Here is an 18,609-nt window from a genome sequence, read left to right as displayed (position 1 = left end):
TTTTTTAGTTGATTCTATGTTTTGCAAGCTATGGTTATCCTTTACTGTGTATACAAAATTGCAATATGAATGGATGTTTCTTTAGTTAATGTATGTTATTTGATTCAATCTAGCTTGAAAGTTAAAGTTACTAGTTCTGGTGCCTTGATGTTACATAAGGAAAAGTATTATTGAATAATCAAATAAAATATTTTAAAGATTAAATGAGTAGGTATATTTATCTATACATCAGTGTAAAACACACCATGGACAGCAAAAATTGCCCTTGTCAGTCCTGATGAGGACAATATTTAAACCATTTATGCATAGAAAAGGTTGGATATTTTAAAAGAGATACACAAGAAAAAAAATCAATTTTTTTTCCTAACTGAAAACTAAGTTGTTCAGACTGTCTTGATGACTTTGCTCTAAACAGATTGGCCCTTAATTTGAATTTTTTTCTCTTTGTATCCCACCGGCCCACCTTCACCACACCGTCAGTAACTTTTCATTCACTGTAGAGCATTAGAACAAGCACTTACATTCTCTGCAATAGGAAAAATAGACAAAGAAAAGAAAGAATGAAAGAATAAAGAAAGAAAGAAAAGTAGTCAAACCTTTAGGAGTTTTATCAAAATTAGCTATTGGTCTTTCTTTATGGAAATAAGTAGCCTGGAGTTTTTTAAATCCTATGTCATATTTCATAAGCATTTAATCACTGCATATTCTTCTTCCTCCTGTTTGTGGTTTAAAATATATTATTGAATCTGTACAGCAAATTATATAGCATATCATCAATATGTAACTTCTGGGCTTTTTGTATTATCTTACTGTAAATATGCATTAACAAATCTTTCATTATTTGGTTCTTAAGGTTTGCCCTTTGCTTATGACTATTGCCTGCTTTTGTATGATCAGAACTCCTTGGCAACAATAGTATTTTCTCATTGTGTGTTTTTCACTTGGGGTGAAAAAATTGTTAAAAAATATACTATCAAAAAAATACATGGATTAAGAAAACAATCTTCAATAACAACCACTTATTACTAAATATATTACTAAATCTCAACAGAAATATATCAGAGAAAAACTGTTTCCTTATTCTTTCATTCTGTTGGCAGAATTCAGTTCCTTCTGGTTGTAGGACTGAGGTGCAGGTTAATTTACTGATGGCAGCTGAGGATTGGTTTTAGCTTTTAGAAGCCAGTAATGGTAGGTCAAAGTTCATCCTGCTTCAGATCTCTCCTGCTTCTTCTGCGGCCACATCTCTATTGTTCTGCTTTTTCCACTTTTGAGGACCCATGTGATTACATTTTGTCTACCAGGATAATCCAGGCTAATCTCCCTATTTTAAAGTCTGGCAATTTACAGGTGGAATTAATCCACCTGTAAAGTCCTTTTGCCATATAACACAACCAGTGCCCAGGGATTAGGGTGAGAAGAATAGATTTTGCTGGGGGGGAAAGAATTTACTTATCATGTAAAGCCCTTATGAGCAACCTCCCCACTCTTCCATGTGATAGAGGCCTTTCCCTTCTGACTGCTAGGGTCATAAAGGATTCCTGGCTCTGGGAAATGATTTGCCTACTGATCTGATCCCTCATGGTTTTCTTAACCTTTCACTGATTTCCTCTCAGACTAAATTGAATTTTTTTGGAGGTTTCTGTGCAGCATCTTTGTCCCCATAAATTCTAGCCTCCTTTACCTCTCCAGATTTGAATGTCTGTCTCCTTAACTCAGACAGAAAATTGGGCTGTATTATGTTTTCTACTGCCTACACTGCATCCTGGAAATTACCTCTCCTTATTTGTTTCTTTTTCCTTAAGAACCACAGTCCTGTGCTGTTTATTGTGCAATGTCTAAGCCTATTGTTTCATATATTTTCTCTGGTTTTCCAGTTTTATTTTTTACTGCATGAGGACAATTCTTACAGCAGTTATCCTTATGAACAAACATGGAAGTCCTTATCTATATGCTGATTAAAGAAATTTACCCTACAGAAATTATCTGACTACTTTCCTGTAATGTAATAATCAATTATTAGTTGGAGAATGTTGTTTATATTAGCCTGAATTAATTTATTGACTATAAAACCTAAGAGATTGGGAAGCAGTTTTTGTTTATAGGAAAAAATGAAGGTTGGGAAAATATAGCTTCCAGTTTGAATGGCATTCTGCTGTTTTAAAAAAAAGAGATGGTGAGGATGTCAATACTAAATATGTCAAAGACCTGTAACACTAGTGAAAAAAAATTAAATCCCATCACAGTTTTGAATAAAGGCAATATTTGCTCAAATATTGGATTTTCATAGTGATGTTTAATTTTTGAAATATGTATTTGTCACTTAGAAAATCCTTTTTAATCGAAACTCTTTCAGGAACAAAGATATTTTGTGAATTTGAAGTTATCTAGTACCTAATCCCTAGGCATCCACTTTTTTCTAGAAGTGAAACATTTTTATTAATGAAAGGATTTCTATAATGCATGCTATTTCAGAAGAACCACTATGCTTTCATAGATTAATAAAATGTATTTCAAAGAAGACACACTTATCCTCTATCAAAAAGGCCACTGTTCATGTTCAGGATAGATTCTGGGTTGGCAAATTCCAATAATCTTGATGGAAAATATAAATCAAGACTCATTTATACATTCTCCTAAGCACTGCAACATGGAGGGTTTGTCACAGATGGTACTCAAAACTGGAGGAATAAAGCTAATCAATTTATTATAGAGAGGTGGTTTAGTCCCTAACATCCACAGAGACTTCCTCACTTGTAACAATGTTTTACAACTCTGCTTGCATATTAGAAACACCTACAAATCTTAAAGGACTGCTGATACATAATCTAATCAGAAAAACTATGTGAAGAAAAACATTAAAAGATCTTGTATGATGCTATTATATGCCCAGTGTTCAAACTATTTCTTCAGTGGACGGGAATTAGAATCAAGAAAATTGCTCAGTAACTTGCTGTGTAAAAACCTAAATACCTATTTAAGTCTTCATTATCCATAGGTAGCTGGGACTCCCTACTTCACAGTTTCTGTGGCTCTGTTTAAGGAATCTATTGAACTTTCTTCAGAGACCATGAGAACTATCTGGATTAATTTTTTCCTATCATTTTACAATTCGATAAAATAATATACATCTGACTTCCTTTGAATGATCATCTGTTTATTATAATATACATGATTTCCTTTTCATTAAAAAAGCAGTATTTTAAATAGACTTTAGAATGTTACACTATTTCTGGATGAAAAACAAAAACTTTTCTTAAATTTTAATTTAAATAAGGAGAAGGGACAAATAAAACAAAATACCAGAAAATATCAACAGGGGTTAAATTATATTTTTCAATTTTTAAATATTGGGCAAATTTCTAACTTTTTCTTTTCTGCCATTAAAGACTAACTGAACCTGTTGGCAGTAAAACCATTCTCAGAAAGAACCCCATGCCACTAGTTCTCTGCTCTACTTCATATCTCACTGGGTACAGCAAAGCCCTTCTATCAACTGATTCAATATTTAATGAACATATTCATTGTTCCTCCAAGAGTTTGGAATTAGAGAATACCAGTAAGGAAACAGCTAAGAGAAAATATGAGACAAGTGTTTGGCGGGAGTAAACTTTCCTAAAGTTTGATTATGTATCCTGAGCAGCACCTGGAAATTAGTGCTTCCTAGGAGCCACCAGGAAATGGTAATACTAATGGGAGTTCCAGGAGGAGCTTGGTAAAACTGAGTCAGCCTACGCCACTGCACATTGTTACCATATGGGACATTTCAAAGAAGCCTCTCAATTTAGAGGAAGATGATGGGGAAAAACAGAGTGGCAAAAGAGTAACTTGTATGGTTATAATTTAACAGTTCAGGAAACTCAAGGGGGATCCTCTAGTGGTTTGGGCTTCATTCTGCTTCAAATTAATATGATTTTTTATTGTAGTGCTGTAGATGATACTGGGGAGGGACATGCAGATGAAAATGCTTCCTTCTGCATGAAAAAAGCGAGTTGGAGCCTTTGGTCGTCTAAATGTCTCTAAATCTGCAAAAAAAAAAACTCAGGAAGTGGGGAGAGCTGCTTTGCTCCCCTTTCTGAGCAGCCACTTGCTGTGTGGCAGGCAGGCTCACCATCCTCCCTGTTATCCTTTGACGTGGTACTCGTCTCTCTCAGACCTGTTGTGCACTAGGCTTTGGCGATCTCATGGATTTCTCTTCCTCCTACAATATTATAGTAAACCATCACAGAGTTGATAATTTATAAGTAAAGTTTTGCTTTTTTCATAAAGGTCTAATTTCTTCCGCACATTTTTTGTGTTATGGGCAAATGCCCAGAAGAGAACAAGATTATATGATGTTTCATTACCCTCTTACCACCTAGCACAATGCTTTAGAAAGCTAAGGTGATCTCCTGAAGATCACTTGGCTCATGACTCAACCTGTATTGCTTCCTTGACTTTTGCCTACTACTACTCATGGAACATTTGTGCTGTCTTTCCCACTTGCCCATACATGTATGATCTCACTGTTGGATGTGGAGGCTATAGGTATGATTAACTTTTGAACTGCTAATAAATTAATGTTGGGAATGAATGAATGGTGGAGAAGAGAATAAATTACATGAGATTTAACCATACATGATTTTTGGCCAGAAAGATAAATTAAACATGGAACAAAATTACATGCTGTGCCCACTCTATTCAATTATTTCTCTTGCCCAAAGAGGTTTAAAATACAATTGAATGAATACTTCAGCTAACTCACTTTATAACTCAACTAGCATTTCACACAAGGCTAGTACTTGTCCAGTATCTAGTCCAATTATCTAGTATTAATGCTAATATTAATGTTTTCCTTAACATACTTAAACTTTTCACACCTTCTTTAGCTGCATTTTTCTGATTTGTTTTAGAGTGTGTAGCTATTTATATATATTTATATGTGCATTAGGTGTATATACACACATATAATTCTACTGGGCAGTAATATTTATTTACTACCAGTAAATATTTAATTAAAATCATAATAATATCCATAGATAAGTAGGGAAATAGGCCCTTTTAGAAAATGTGAACATTCTACAATCAACGTTTGCTTTCTATTTTTTAAATCAGCCCCGTTGTGGCTTTATTTCTGAGATCAGATAGTAGTTTGCAGTAGTCTTTCCCACCATTTACCTTACGCCCAGTCAGAATTTCAAGCTCTGTGGAATGACCCTTTAGGTTATATTTATAACCAAGGCAATGGTATTTTGAATAGCTTAGGAATCATGCTGTCAAATCAACCCCAAATGTTCAAGACTGAAGCTTCTCGATGAGTTCCAATTTGACTTTCTACCCAACCTCGGAAGGTTACTTCCTCCTTAAGATGAAAAATAATGATTCAAATGCATCTGAAAATCATCCTGGGTCTCAACTTTTGTTGCTCTTTGTAACTAGGAAGTTCAGGAATAAGATAAAAAGGAGTTAAATAATACATCAGTTATTTTTCCAAAAATGTGTGTATTTATCTAAGTGGCAACAAAATCTTTATGATTATAATATAATAATGATTATAGAACAGAGGTATATTTCTATCACTTTAGTATTAAGTCTTACAACAATGTTAATATGCTTTTTAAAAAAAATAGTATTGAATACATTGAGTACTTAAATCTTAAATTTTACATATATTGCAAAACTATATTGTTATTGTCTTATGTGAATTAGTACTTTGACACATTTATAGATATGACAAAACATATGTTACTATAAATTATGACTTATAAAAACATTCTATAATGGAGAACTGACAGAAATAGAAAACTTACTGATGCAACATGAAGGATTAAGCTCTTAAGAGTGTAAAAAATATAGCTGTAAAACATGAAAAATTAAATATCCTATTCAAATTCTGAGCATCTAGAATAACAGTGACACTAAAGCCAATAGGCAAAATGAAACCAATGCCAAATACTCATTCTGACATATGGGAAAACAACTTCAGAGAGAAAAAAATATTGAAGAATGAAAGCATATAAAAAAAATTTTTCAAAGTTTCTACCTTTGTGAAATATTTTTGTGTATCTTCTCTGTGGCATTAATTCTACTTATATTTGACTACAGCAACTGAGAGTTTTGGGGAACTACCCCTTAATGTCCCATACATCCTAGGAATATGAAATAATATTCAGCAAAACTCCATTTGAAGGATTTGGGAAAGTTTAAGAAAAGGCTTATTTTAAATTTTTAGGCTTTCCCAATAAAGCATAGACATTAATCTCCTCATGTTCTAGATAATTTAATTTGGGGATATTCTCTCTTGTAGTAGAAAATATGCCTTCTCTTTTCACTGATAAATTCACAGAATTATGACTTTCCTTGTTAAAACAGAGAAAAGTGCAGAAACATTGGACAAAATGTCTAATTCTCTGAAAATATAACATAAACAAATGTGAACATAAATGGGAAGAAATTCAAAATCCACAATTCACAAAACAAAATGATCTAAAATAAGAATGGGAGAGTGTAATGAGTGAGAGCTGATTTCAAAACTACTTGTAGTCAAACGGATCGTGGCTAGTTGTGCAATGTAATCGTCAGGTGGACATGCTGGATGTTTTAAAGGGAATGGTACTTTCATCTCTTGATTCCAGCCTATTATTCTTCGTGATGGACTCTAAGGCATAACCCAATATATACTCCATGATAACACTTTAATTATGTAATTGCAGTGGATTTTTCAGGCGTGTGCCTGCCAAAATGAGGGAATATCAAGCTACTGAGCAGCTTGACCTTTTGGTCTTGTCTGGCTTTGTGGCTGAAAGCGTATGCGGCTCTAGGAGCATCTGATGCAGAGTAAAGACAGAATAATCACTGGGGCATGAAACCACAACCTGTAGGGAGTTAATCATGACCATTAATCTCTGCCACATTCTTTCATTCTTTGAGGATGGGAGCAATGACAGAAAGAGATTTCATTTTGTTTACTGAATATAAATGAATCTCAAAGCAGCTTCTCAGCTTCTTGGTGAAGTAGAGAAGAAAATAGTATTACAAGTTAAATAATTTGAAATTGCACATTGTGTGAAACTGATAATCACTTCTGTTGTGGAATATTTAATCTTTGTACTATAGTGGTCTCATTCTAGGACTCAGTTGATTGTAAGATTGCTAAAATATTATAATTAAAGTTCTCAGGCATAGACATCTGTGAAAAGTTTTTGGAAAATAAATTTTTCTGATATCTATCTTCATTTGAAATAAAATATAGTAATGAAACTAAAGAGAAAGTAGATTCCTTTTGTTTAAACTCCTGTGCTGCCTTTCTACATTGTCTCAACCATGAGATTACTACATGCTTATGCAGAATTAATGCTAGCTTGCAGCTTCTAAAATGCCGTTCATGATGTTTTTCACAAAGAGTCAGAAGGAACTTTGTATGTGAAAACCAGTAATCAGAAGCTCTATGACAATATGTTTTCTGTAATAATGCAATGGGAAATTCATCCTTATATTTGAAGGTAATGGAAGTTGACAGGGCTTTTTGAGCATTTGGGACGGAAGTAGAAGTATATTTAAGAAAACGCTAGAAAATAATTTTTTCCTTTTTTGTGGCTAAATTATGGATTTATGCTAGGAAATACAGTTTTAGAAAAACTATGTAATATACGTTACTCCCCACAACCATCACCAGGCACACTCACTTACTGACAAGAAAGAAAGACAATGACAAAACAATTTTTATGGAAGGAAAATTCAACTTGAAAATTTCCTGGACACCTGCTCTGTCCCTGACAGAGTGAGTTCAGACAAGTTGCTTTACCTAGTAAGCCTCAGGTTCTTCATCTCAAATGTGAAAGAATTGAACTGTCTGAATTTTTATTTGTTTAATAAAACTAACAGACTGCATAAATGATTACTGTTTAAATTTTAATGCCTGAACTAGTTACAGCAATGTATGTTTCTAACCCGAAAGAGGAAGAACAAATCCATCTAATATGACAAAAGCTTTAGTATCCCACGTTGTTCTAACTATATTAGGAGGTGGATATAGATTTATTTATTTATTTAAAGATTTTGCAATAATGATAGGAGTGGGCTCTGAGCAGCTTTTCTATTCTTCTCCATCCTCCTCATCCTCATAGGAGTCGATGCCTACTTCCTCATAATTCTTCTCCAGGGCAACCATATCCCCCTGGGCTTGGAGAACCCACCTCCTCCATACCCTACCCACACAGCAGTGCACAAATGCTCTCCTGGCACACATCAGGTCAAGCTTGAGGTACAGGTGGGCCCAGGCCTCAGTGATGTTGGTCGTGTTGCTCCGCATCACAACACACAGTGCTCCTTGGACAGGTCACCCCCAGGCACCATAGTGGGTGGCTAGTACTTGTTGCCAACCTTGAAGTCCGTGGGGCACCATTCATGAGTTGAATACTGCATTTGGTCTTGATGGTAACGATGGCAGTGTTGACATCCTTAGGCACCACATCGCCACAGTACAACAGGTAGCAGGATATGTACTCACCATGAGGGGGATCACACTTCACCATCCAGTTGGCAGGCTCAACGTAGGCATTGGTGACCTCTGTCACTGACAGCTGCTCTCGGCCTTCTCTGCAGAGATGAGTGGCACATAGGTGGCCAGGAGGAAGTGGATGTGAGGGTAATGTCAGCTGATAGAGTACATAGACTTGTATCTTCTAGAAGTGCACACAGTCAAGCCTCATTATACCTACTGTTTTCCCTAACCTGCAATAGTAACATCATATAGACTCATCAAATTTCAGGTAATACTAAACTGAAAGGCAAATTCACCCTTTACAAGAAAGCAATATAATGCTGTATAATCTTGAAAAACTTAGGAATCATAATTACATGTCCACACAAACCTGAAAAAGGATGAAGTAATCATCATCATAGCTCTTTTTTATTGAACCTCATGCATCTGGTACAGTTTTAAGAGATGTATGTCAAGCATTATGTGAAATTCTGTACCAGCCCAACATTTATATATTTGCTCCAGTAGAGTAATCACATTTTAAAATAACACAAAGCTTGTAAGTGATGGCAGGAAAGGGAAAAAAAGAAGAAACACTTATGAGTGGTTGCGGTTATGCTCAGGCTGACATGCTAGGGGCTCATGTAAATGTGGTGGAGCATTCGTTGTCAGCCATGAACATTCAGGATCAGCTGCAAGAATCAACTCCACAGCTGCTTCCGGCAGAAACTTAATTATCCAATCATTCAGTAAAGCTTTAAGCTATGCTCAGTCTGAGGATGACCTCAATATCAGAGATGATGATTGTAATCCAGTATGTACCAATAGAAGAAATTGATAGTAAGAAATACGGAACTTGATTGTGAGTATATTGCACATTTGAGGCTCCTTATGAAAGCTTCTTATCTTTGACAGCCGTGGTGAGAGAGTGAGCTCTGCTCTTTCATTCTTGATTCCAAGTGATCACCATTTGGAATGGGACTATTGAAACTTGTTATTTGATACTTGGTACATGGTAATCTCTCTACTGGAATAAACATTATTTTCTTGCAAGAAGTTCAAAACCAGGAATAAAGTCTCTTTGAGGGCACAACAGGGTAGGAAACCTACAAATGTGTCCGTGAAGATTTCAATACTACTGTCAAAGAACCTGGTGGCATTTTTGGAGACTTGAGTTTCATTGGGGACTCAAAGACCTTTGAACTTCCCCTTGACATGTATTACTATGGAGAAACACATTTTTTCTGTGTTTCAGACGGAGGCCACATTGTTTCACACTATATCCTCAAGACATCAAATTAGGATCAAGCAAAGAAGACATTTACATGCAAACACAGGTACCTGATAGATTTTAGCTCTTTGTACTCATAATAGTCAAGCAAAAAAATACATATATAATAAGTAAAAAAATAAAATGTAATGTGGTTGTATTTGGAAGTGGATTACAGAGTTAATCAGGACAAAAATGAAAAAATTACACATCTCCTCAACATTCTGCTACTTTGATAAATATGATTTCTTTCTCTACCATATTTTTTACAAAGAGTAAAATATCATACAGGGATGGCATGTAGAACATTAAAGGCAGATTCACACTCTTTGAAAACCACAGGAAAGATAGCAGGGGGAAAATGATTAATGTGTGATTTATTCAGATTACTTTGATGTTTCTATTATTTTTGGTCCAGTTTATCATTTATTACTTCAGAAATAAAAATATGACAATTAAATTCAACTCACTGTATAACAAGCACAATTTTATATTTTAAATATTTGCATTGGTTCTATGCTGTGTATTCTGGCTGAGTAACTATGAGAAATAGAAAATAAGGCCTAATTATAGCAAATTTTTTCCGAGGGACTGATTCTTGGAAAATGAAAGCTAGTTTTTATTTTCCGTTTTCTATAAATACTCTTGGAATGTAGAATGTGCTTTTTTTTTCAAACGTCAATAAAATGAATTCTTGAGATTTTTCAGTAAATACACACTAATAGCTCATCTCAATGATCAAGATTAACCATGGGCAAGGCTTTACAGAACCAGTTGATTAGATTTATTGTTAAACCTATATCCCTCTTTGTCCTGCCAGATTTGATTGTGGTCAAACATATTAAAAACAGGGAGATGCTAATTCTAAGAGACATTCACAAATTGGAGAAGTATTCACAGGCACACAGCACAGTTGAGAAAGACTGTGTGTGGGTAGGTTAAAAAAAGAAGCTGGAACTCACGTGCTGTTAAAATAAGCTGGAAGCTTAAGAATAAAAAGTGCTATTACAGTAAACAAGGTCGAGATTTGCCATTGGACTTTTTAACCAAGCATAGTGAGGAAACACTTTATTTGTTTTAAACTCTCCACCACCTGGGAGTAGAATACCCACTTGGCCAGTACTGAGAATTTGAAATTCATAAACCACAAGAAGAAAAGCATTAGACATTGGTAGCAAGGTATTTCTGACATTATCTGCCTGTGTTTGATGGAGGGCAGGGTCTTTGGTATTCCCATAAATGCCGTCTGTCAAAAGATAGAGATGAATCTATAACATATAAGAAAACAAAAACAAAAACAAAACACCTTTATCCAAAAGAAAAAAAGTCAACATACATTCAAAATGCATTATTTGAGGATTATAACTTTTACTTATTGACCTGATTCATAACAGAAAAGAAGATATAAATGTTTGATAAAGGGACAATAGTTATGTATAAAATGCCAAGTCACACAGACAAAAATCTTTAAAACAAAAAGTCCCAGAGTTCAAGGATTATTAACAATGAAATTGGTATAAAATTTGGTAGCATTCTAATATCTAATAATAGATACTATATATATATACATATATATCTTAACCTCCTTACTCAGCAAAATACAAAGTTTGTAAGACTAGGTGTCTGTGTGTCTTCTAATTTTGGTTTTCTTTCTATGTAACAAGAGCCAACATCTTCCAGCTATTTCTTTAGAAGAACTGCAGGGACATACTAAATGTGGAACACTAAGAGATATACTTGAGAAAAATTGAAGATAATTGGTTTTAGAGCTAAGCATGGGCCAACAAACAGAGAATCTTATATTTAAAGCTTGGGAATTTGTACTTATCCTGAGCCTATGGGGAACATTACAGAATCTTAAGCAACAAAGTGAGAAGATTAAATTTGTTCTTTTGAAGTATTGTCTTAGGTACCACATCAAGAATAAAATGTGTGTGGCAAGACTGAATGAAACATGGAAAGCAGGAAAAAAGGACTGTTATCATAACCCAGGAGACAGCTGAGGTTATTTTAACCTAAGATAGAAGTGGGAGTGGAGAGCTCCAGAGGTCTATGGGCACATAAAAATGTGTAGAAGAGCCTTCCATGGTTTATTATGTATTTATTATACTCCAGCATATTTATCATATGTGATGAATTCCTATTCAAAGAATTCATCAAAGTAGCAATCCAAATTTTTGATCAATATATAGAGAGGGGGTGAAGATAAAGTATCACTGACATTATTTTTCATACATCTTCAATATGAAAATTTTTAATGCATTTAAAATCTCTGAAATGACATTTTCTTCTCTGCAAAGTACCCTTTAGAATTTATTGATTAGCCTAAGTATTTTGAAGACAGTGATACTTTTATACAAAATTGTTTACTGAATGTTGAGATCTATTATACTTACTGTGCTTAAAGACTGAACACTAAGTATCATAACTTTTATGTAGAAGGACATGGCTGAAGTTAATATGCAATGAAAAAGCAACTGTAAATAGCTATGTTATTGCAACAATAATAAAACCAATACTGGATATATTTTAGAAATTTCTAATGCATGCTAATAGTTTATTGAAAACACAACTTTAATAACTAGAGTTCTACCACCTATGCAAATGTGGTTCAACTACAGTTATTAATTAAAAATGTGGCAGCTTGTGTTTTCATCTGCAGAATTTTAATAATACAAACTAGAGGGTAAAATAATAAATGAAAGATAAAGCTTTTAAGTTATGTGTAGTCAGTAGAATTGTTGTTCTCTAGATCTGAATTTTAATTTTTGATTTAATCAATACTTCTAGAAAATACTAATATTACCCATCAAAGAAATATCTATTAAGCATATGCATTCCACACACTGTGCTCAAAATAAAATGAAGTTTAGAAGAATCTGTCATCATGAAGTAGATTAGTCAGAATTCTAATCAGAATCTGATGAAAATTTGAATTGTGTTTAATAAATGTATTATTTACAAAATTATGGACAAGGTAGAGGAGAACAATGAAGTAAGTTCAGTAATTTCAAAGCCATTGCCTTCCATAGAGTTGAAGAGATGAGGAGAGGAACCACTACTGGCAACCTGTAAGCAAGTTTGGGGATGGGCAACCTTGACAGGGGCAGTGCCTTTTGATCAAGATACACACATTGCCCAGGGTGAACCTCTAAGAAGAAGAACAAGACAATAAATACTACACTGAATCTACTGGCTCCCCCTCTCCTGCTCTTGTGCAGTGCTTTACATTGGCCAAAACCAACTGCAAAGCAGAGAGAAAGGTGGCCTGTAGATGACACCCACCCTCATGGATGAGAGCAGGGCAGACAGGGTGGAGACAGAGCTCAGTGAGTGAATGGATGATGCCCAGCACCCTCAGAATCTAACAGGCAGGAAATTAGAGTGCTCACAGATGCTTGCTCTGATAGTGGTGAATAATTCCACTTATATGATTAATTCCATTCTTGAGAGGTACTGGAAAGCAACTCGCAGCAGCGAAATGTGTATCATGAGGTATTAGGAATGTGACACAATTAGCCAGACAAAGAGGGTAGCATAATATCCCAGATCCATGTTCTTACACTTTCGTACAGACTCATTTTAAAGAGAAAAAAACAGATACACAAACTCATAGGTCCTAGATTGGCTTAAATTATTTAAGTATTACTTGAGAACATTTGAATATAAAACTATACATATAAGGCTTATTGCATATGCATTGTAGAAAATTGAAACAAAATAAATTACAATGTTATTACACAAAATTCAAGTTAATATCAATGTAATTGAAGAATGAAGTTTTGTGGCAACAGATTTACTCTGTGGAATCCAAAGCAAATCTGAATATGAGGGACTTTTATATAGATCATGCCTGTACAACCACAGTTGATGAATGGCTCAATTGCTCAACTGTCTTTGCTCTTGAAATTATTCAAGACACTAGGGAGTCTTCATTCACAGTTATTATTTTTGTTTGTTTTTTTTCCCTTACTTTATAATAATATGTCTTTATACATCAAGGTAATCTTTATCCTCACTTGATCCATGACAATGAAAATAGCACTTCTTATGTATGGCCAGCTCTGTGGAGAATACAAGTATGAACACTGTCCTAGTCAGTTAAGGCTCCTGTAACAAAGTACCAGGCACTTGGGGCTTTCAACAGAAATTTATTTCTCACAGTTCTGGAGGCTGAAAGTCTGAGATCAGGGTGCCAGCATGGATGAGTTCTGGTGAGGCCCCTCCTCCTAATTATCCTTTATCATGAGCTCAAAAAAGTGCTTGCCAAGGAAGCTTCTCTGAAATTTCAGATTAGATAAACTCCCTTGAAAAATTCTCTCTTGGCAACATATGCCTTTCCTCTTAGCATTTATTTATATCCACTTAGTAATAATTCTTGGTGGTCTCCAAATATTTCTGGTTGTCACTCCAAGCACATAGTAGGAGTGTATTTTCCCTGTCAAGTTGAAATTAGGTGTGGATGTGTGGCTTGGTTAGCCAGGGAAAGACGTATAAAGTGGAAGGTATGCCATTTTTGTAGGTAGAGGCTTGAAGCACCAACATGCTTTCCCAACAGGCTCAGATGATGTCAGCTGCTTTGGTCAGGATTTCAGAGTGAAAACTGTATGGAACAGTCACTAGTTTACAAATTAAAATATGTGGCATAGGTTGATAAATTATAATATGTAGCACGAGGGGCTTGTTACTTGTGAGCCCGAATGGGATAATTTATTAGAGCAAAAACATAATGTAGCCTATTCTGTCTGATAACACAGGTCATTTTATATGTATATGACTGGTTACTGGTTATCTGCTTACCATACCTAATTACGACCCAAAGGACAATCTTAGTTTTCACTGCTTGTGATATCTTTGATGCCTAGCAAAGCACCTGAAACATAGCAAGGAATTGTGTTAGGCTGCGTAATAGTCTCCCAAAGATGTCCATGTCCACATGTCTGGAATCTGTGAATATGTTACCTTCAGAGCCAAAAGGTAATTGGCAGACAGAATAGGGGTCACAAACAATAATATTCGAATCCAGATTATCATGGTAGATTCAAGGTAAAGGCATGAGCTCTCAAAGTTCAAGAGGAGGATGGAAGTATGGGAGATACGACAGCAGCAAAAGGAGGAGAGATTCACAATGGGAAAAGACTTGCTGGTTTTGTAACTGGAGAAAGGGGGCCAGGTGAGAGGGCACGGAGCAGCCTCTGAGAATCAGTCTTCGGTAGCTACAGAAGAGAAGCGGGACTTCCAGTCCTACAATCACAAGGAAGTGAATTCTGCCAGAAATCTGAATAAGCAAAGAACAGACATCACTCTTCCCCCGTACCTCACAGAGTCACCAGAAAGGACTCTGCTGCCACCCTGACTTTAATCTGGTGAGACCCATGTTGGAATTTTAAGATAATGCATTTGTCCTGTTTTAAGACCCAATGTTTCTGATTATTCATTATAACTACGAACGGAAATGAATACATGTCTCAGTAACTTCATGTCAAAAGAAAGAAATGAAACACCGTTACATTTAGATCTTTCTTACTTGAAACTTTAGTTAAGAGATAAAACATGTTTTTAAATAAAATTTTTAACAGAATCCTATTTTTTTTTTTTGGTCCTTAAAGATTAATCTTTTATTTTCTTGCATTTAAGATATTGGGTTAGAATATCAGGGATATCTTTGTTGCTTTCCCAGCTCCTGATTATTGGAGAGGTGTCTGAAACTGCTCACTAGGATTTTACTTCTTCAAAGGGAAGGCATTAAGTGCCTTCTTATCCTATATTTTCTAGCTCTGCCTGAGAGGAAATTGGTCTTAATTACTCCAACTTAAATTGTAATTGCCCTTCTACATTTGATGCCAGCAGCCCCTGACTCACAGTTAATGAAGACAGAAAGAGACCCTTGCCCTGCCAGGCTCACCAGCTTTCTCTAGCACTGATCTTCATCTCTATCCAGGCATGCGTCTGCTTAGGCAGTCACATTAGCAGACTACTCACTGCTTCTTCCTCAGAATCTTACTCCTTATATGCAAGGATTATATTGTAGTGGCCAAAGAGGATATCTTATATAAGTCTCCAAACATGTTTGTTTTTTAAATGGAGGGTAAGTATGTAAGTCTCTGAATACTTGGAGTTATATGGGATTTCTTCAAAATATTTTTTCTGAATTTTCAAGGAACTCCAGTTAATAGCAACTTTGTTTATCAAAAATTTGCTAGCAAAATGAGTATAAAAACAATACAAACAATACAAATCAGACCTGCCCATATGCGCACAACCACACACACAAAAAAGGAAAGAAACGAAAATACTCTAGTTTGTTGACTTTTTTCTCCTCTGATTTTAATTTTATATTTAGAAATTACAAATAAAGAGGAAAAAAATGAAACATTGTAAATTACAAATGCTGTCAGGGTTTGAAATATTTCAGAAATGAAGATATAAATTCAGATTGAAAGGATACAGAATTAACTAAGAAAATTCCTTTAAGTTAGATAATCATCTTATGTTTCTACATAAGAAATCAGTCAATGTGAAATTTCATTTTCTCAAAAAGAAGCCTTCCCCTTAGTATTATCTTAAGATTTTTCTCACCATCAAGATTCTAGCAATTTTCCTAGAGATAAATTTCATTTGTTAACACACTCTGTTATTTTTAAAACACTCTATTGTGTTTCTAGGTACTTATAAAACAACCACCTTTATTCTTTGGAAAGATTCCAATCTACATCGTGATTCTGATAATTCTCCACATATCTCCTTTTCCATTAAAAGGAAACTTTCTTTTATGTTAATGTTTATATTTGTAAGTGTCAGTCTTTCTTGACAAAATTGATATTGCCTGGGTAACTCTTCATTGCACAGGACTGACCCAGGTACTGAAGGATGGTACATATTCATTGCCACTAAATGTCATTAGTACTTTTATATCTGTGACAAAGACATGCTCCACACATTTTCAAATCATTCTTTCCGTGGGGGTGGTGCAGTCTCAGTTTTAAAGCTATTGCTGTAATAGCCTGCATTATTGCTGGGCACAGTTCTAATAGGGGAAAACGTTCAGAGAAATATTTATTTCCATGTTTGGTATAATAAAACATAAAAGTGAAATAGTCTTATCTCCATGAGTATGGAGGGATACTTTTGCCAAGTGAATTATTTTATTACTTAACGTCAATTATTTTTGACTTTGAACATGATTGTGATTTACTTATTTGGAGCAGAATCATCATTTCCAATAAGTGCCTAATGGTAGCTTGCAAGGTTTCCAAGTCCTAACCCTTATATTTGAATCCATATTCTTCAACATATGGGTACTTTCAAACCCTATTCTTCTCTTGATATTCACAGTATTAGAAATCTTTTTCTCTTCTTTTCTATCCTCTTCTATACTAAATAAGAAAAGTGATAGCCATTTCTTACTTGGAATATCATTAGTGTCTCTTCTCTTTTCATTTAGGCTGACTACCTCCTCATTTAATTCCTTGTCAAAGTTCTTCACCATCATGCTACTCTACCTGGCTTGCCAACAAAATCCAAAATAAACAACGAAACTCAAAAACAATGGCCAATATTTATTGGCATAGTATAGAATTGTGTAATTTAATTTTGAGAACATACTGTGAACATGAAATCCCATTTCTAACATGCAAAGAATATTGGAAAAATACCATTTTGACTAGGTTCCTAGGAAAATGAACTACAGAGTAATTGTCCCAGGTAGGAGCAGGCTACGCAATATGGGTAGTAATTCTACCAAGTGAAAAAGTCAACTCTTGTATGTCTTTTCAGGAAACTCAATTAGATCATGGTCTTCAACTTGCATATCTCATAAGAGAAACTGCATTCTCTACTCACACTTAACCTAGTAGAATTATTTATGCTATGTTACAGGGCAAACAGGAATTCAAACATAGCAGCCCTCTCATTTCTATACCAGTTTCCTTCCTCTACACTACATTGCGCTGAAAAAGAAATTGGGATCAATAGTTATTCTTTTGTCTTTCATGTCCAGAGAATGATTGAGTTGTTAGTAAAGCTGTTGTCATTCATAATCTCGACGAATATTTTTCAGTGACTGCTATATACTAGCTACAGTGGTGGTAAACTTTGGATCCTACAGATTTCAACTCTTCAAGAATATCGCTCCACCAATCAGTCCTCATTTTTTTCATGTTTATTTTCCTACTATTTTCTCTCTTCAATCAGGGTTTAGCAAAAAATTTCTGTAAAGTGCTATATAGTAAATATTATGGGGTATGTGGGCAAGATGGTCTCTTTCACAACTGTGCAATTCTGTTGTTGAAGATCAAACATGTGGCTGTGTTTCAATAGAACTTATTTAGGAAATCAGGCTGTGAGTCAAACTTGACTCGAGGGCTATAACTTGTCTAACTATGTTCTACATATTTTACTTCAACATATAAACACATTTAAGTCTTTCCCATATTAAAAAGCTAGTCTTTGGCAAGTTTAACAGGGTAGATAGTCTACCCTGTTATTGTTTATCTTTGGTATTTATAAATGGAATTTTTATACTCTCTCTCATTGCTCCCTCACCACCCATTCAATTCTCAAGCAGCTGAATTCTTGCTTTTGCATTTATCTCAGCTGTACAATGTCCCCTTGTCAGAGTTAAGCCTATAGGTCATGTTTAACTATTATCATATACTTTACATTTATGTAATATATGACATTGTGGGTCAATTTCTTCAAGCTACACACTAAATTTTAAAAACAGTTTCTTGCATCCCATGTGCTCTTCTAGAAGCTTGCCATATCCCCATCAAGAAGTAGAATATAATCCTCATTATGCTAATCTGCATGGGCTCTCACCAAGGGAACCTTGTGGAAGTGACACTGTGTAACTTCTGAGGTTAAGTCATAAAAGGCA

At 34.9% G+C, this 18,609-nt stretch overlaps 1 protein-coding gene and 1 pseudogene across 2 annotated transcripts in view; both read right to left on the bottom strand.

Moving 5' to 3' along the window:
* CDH18 (cadherin 18) overlaps window positions 1-18,609 on the bottom strand; it is a 1,048,863-nt gene that overhangs the window by 1,010,268 nt on the left and 19,986 nt on the right. The gene's annotated exons all lie outside the window — the stretch shown is intronic.
* Window positions 8,075-8,623, bottom strand: LOC108400164 (tubulin alpha-4A chain-like; annotated as a pseudogene).

The sequence above is a fragment of the Manis javanica genome, chromosome 1, assembly GCF_040802235.1.
Source record: "Manis javanica isolate MJ-LG chromosome 1, MJ_LKY, whole genome shotgun sequence".
Lineage (NCBI taxonomy): Eukaryota > Metazoa > Chordata > Mammalia > Pholidota > Manidae > Manis > Manis javanica.
Note: the sequence above shows the minus strand (reverse complement) of the source record. Positions and strands in the feature narration are given on the sequence as shown.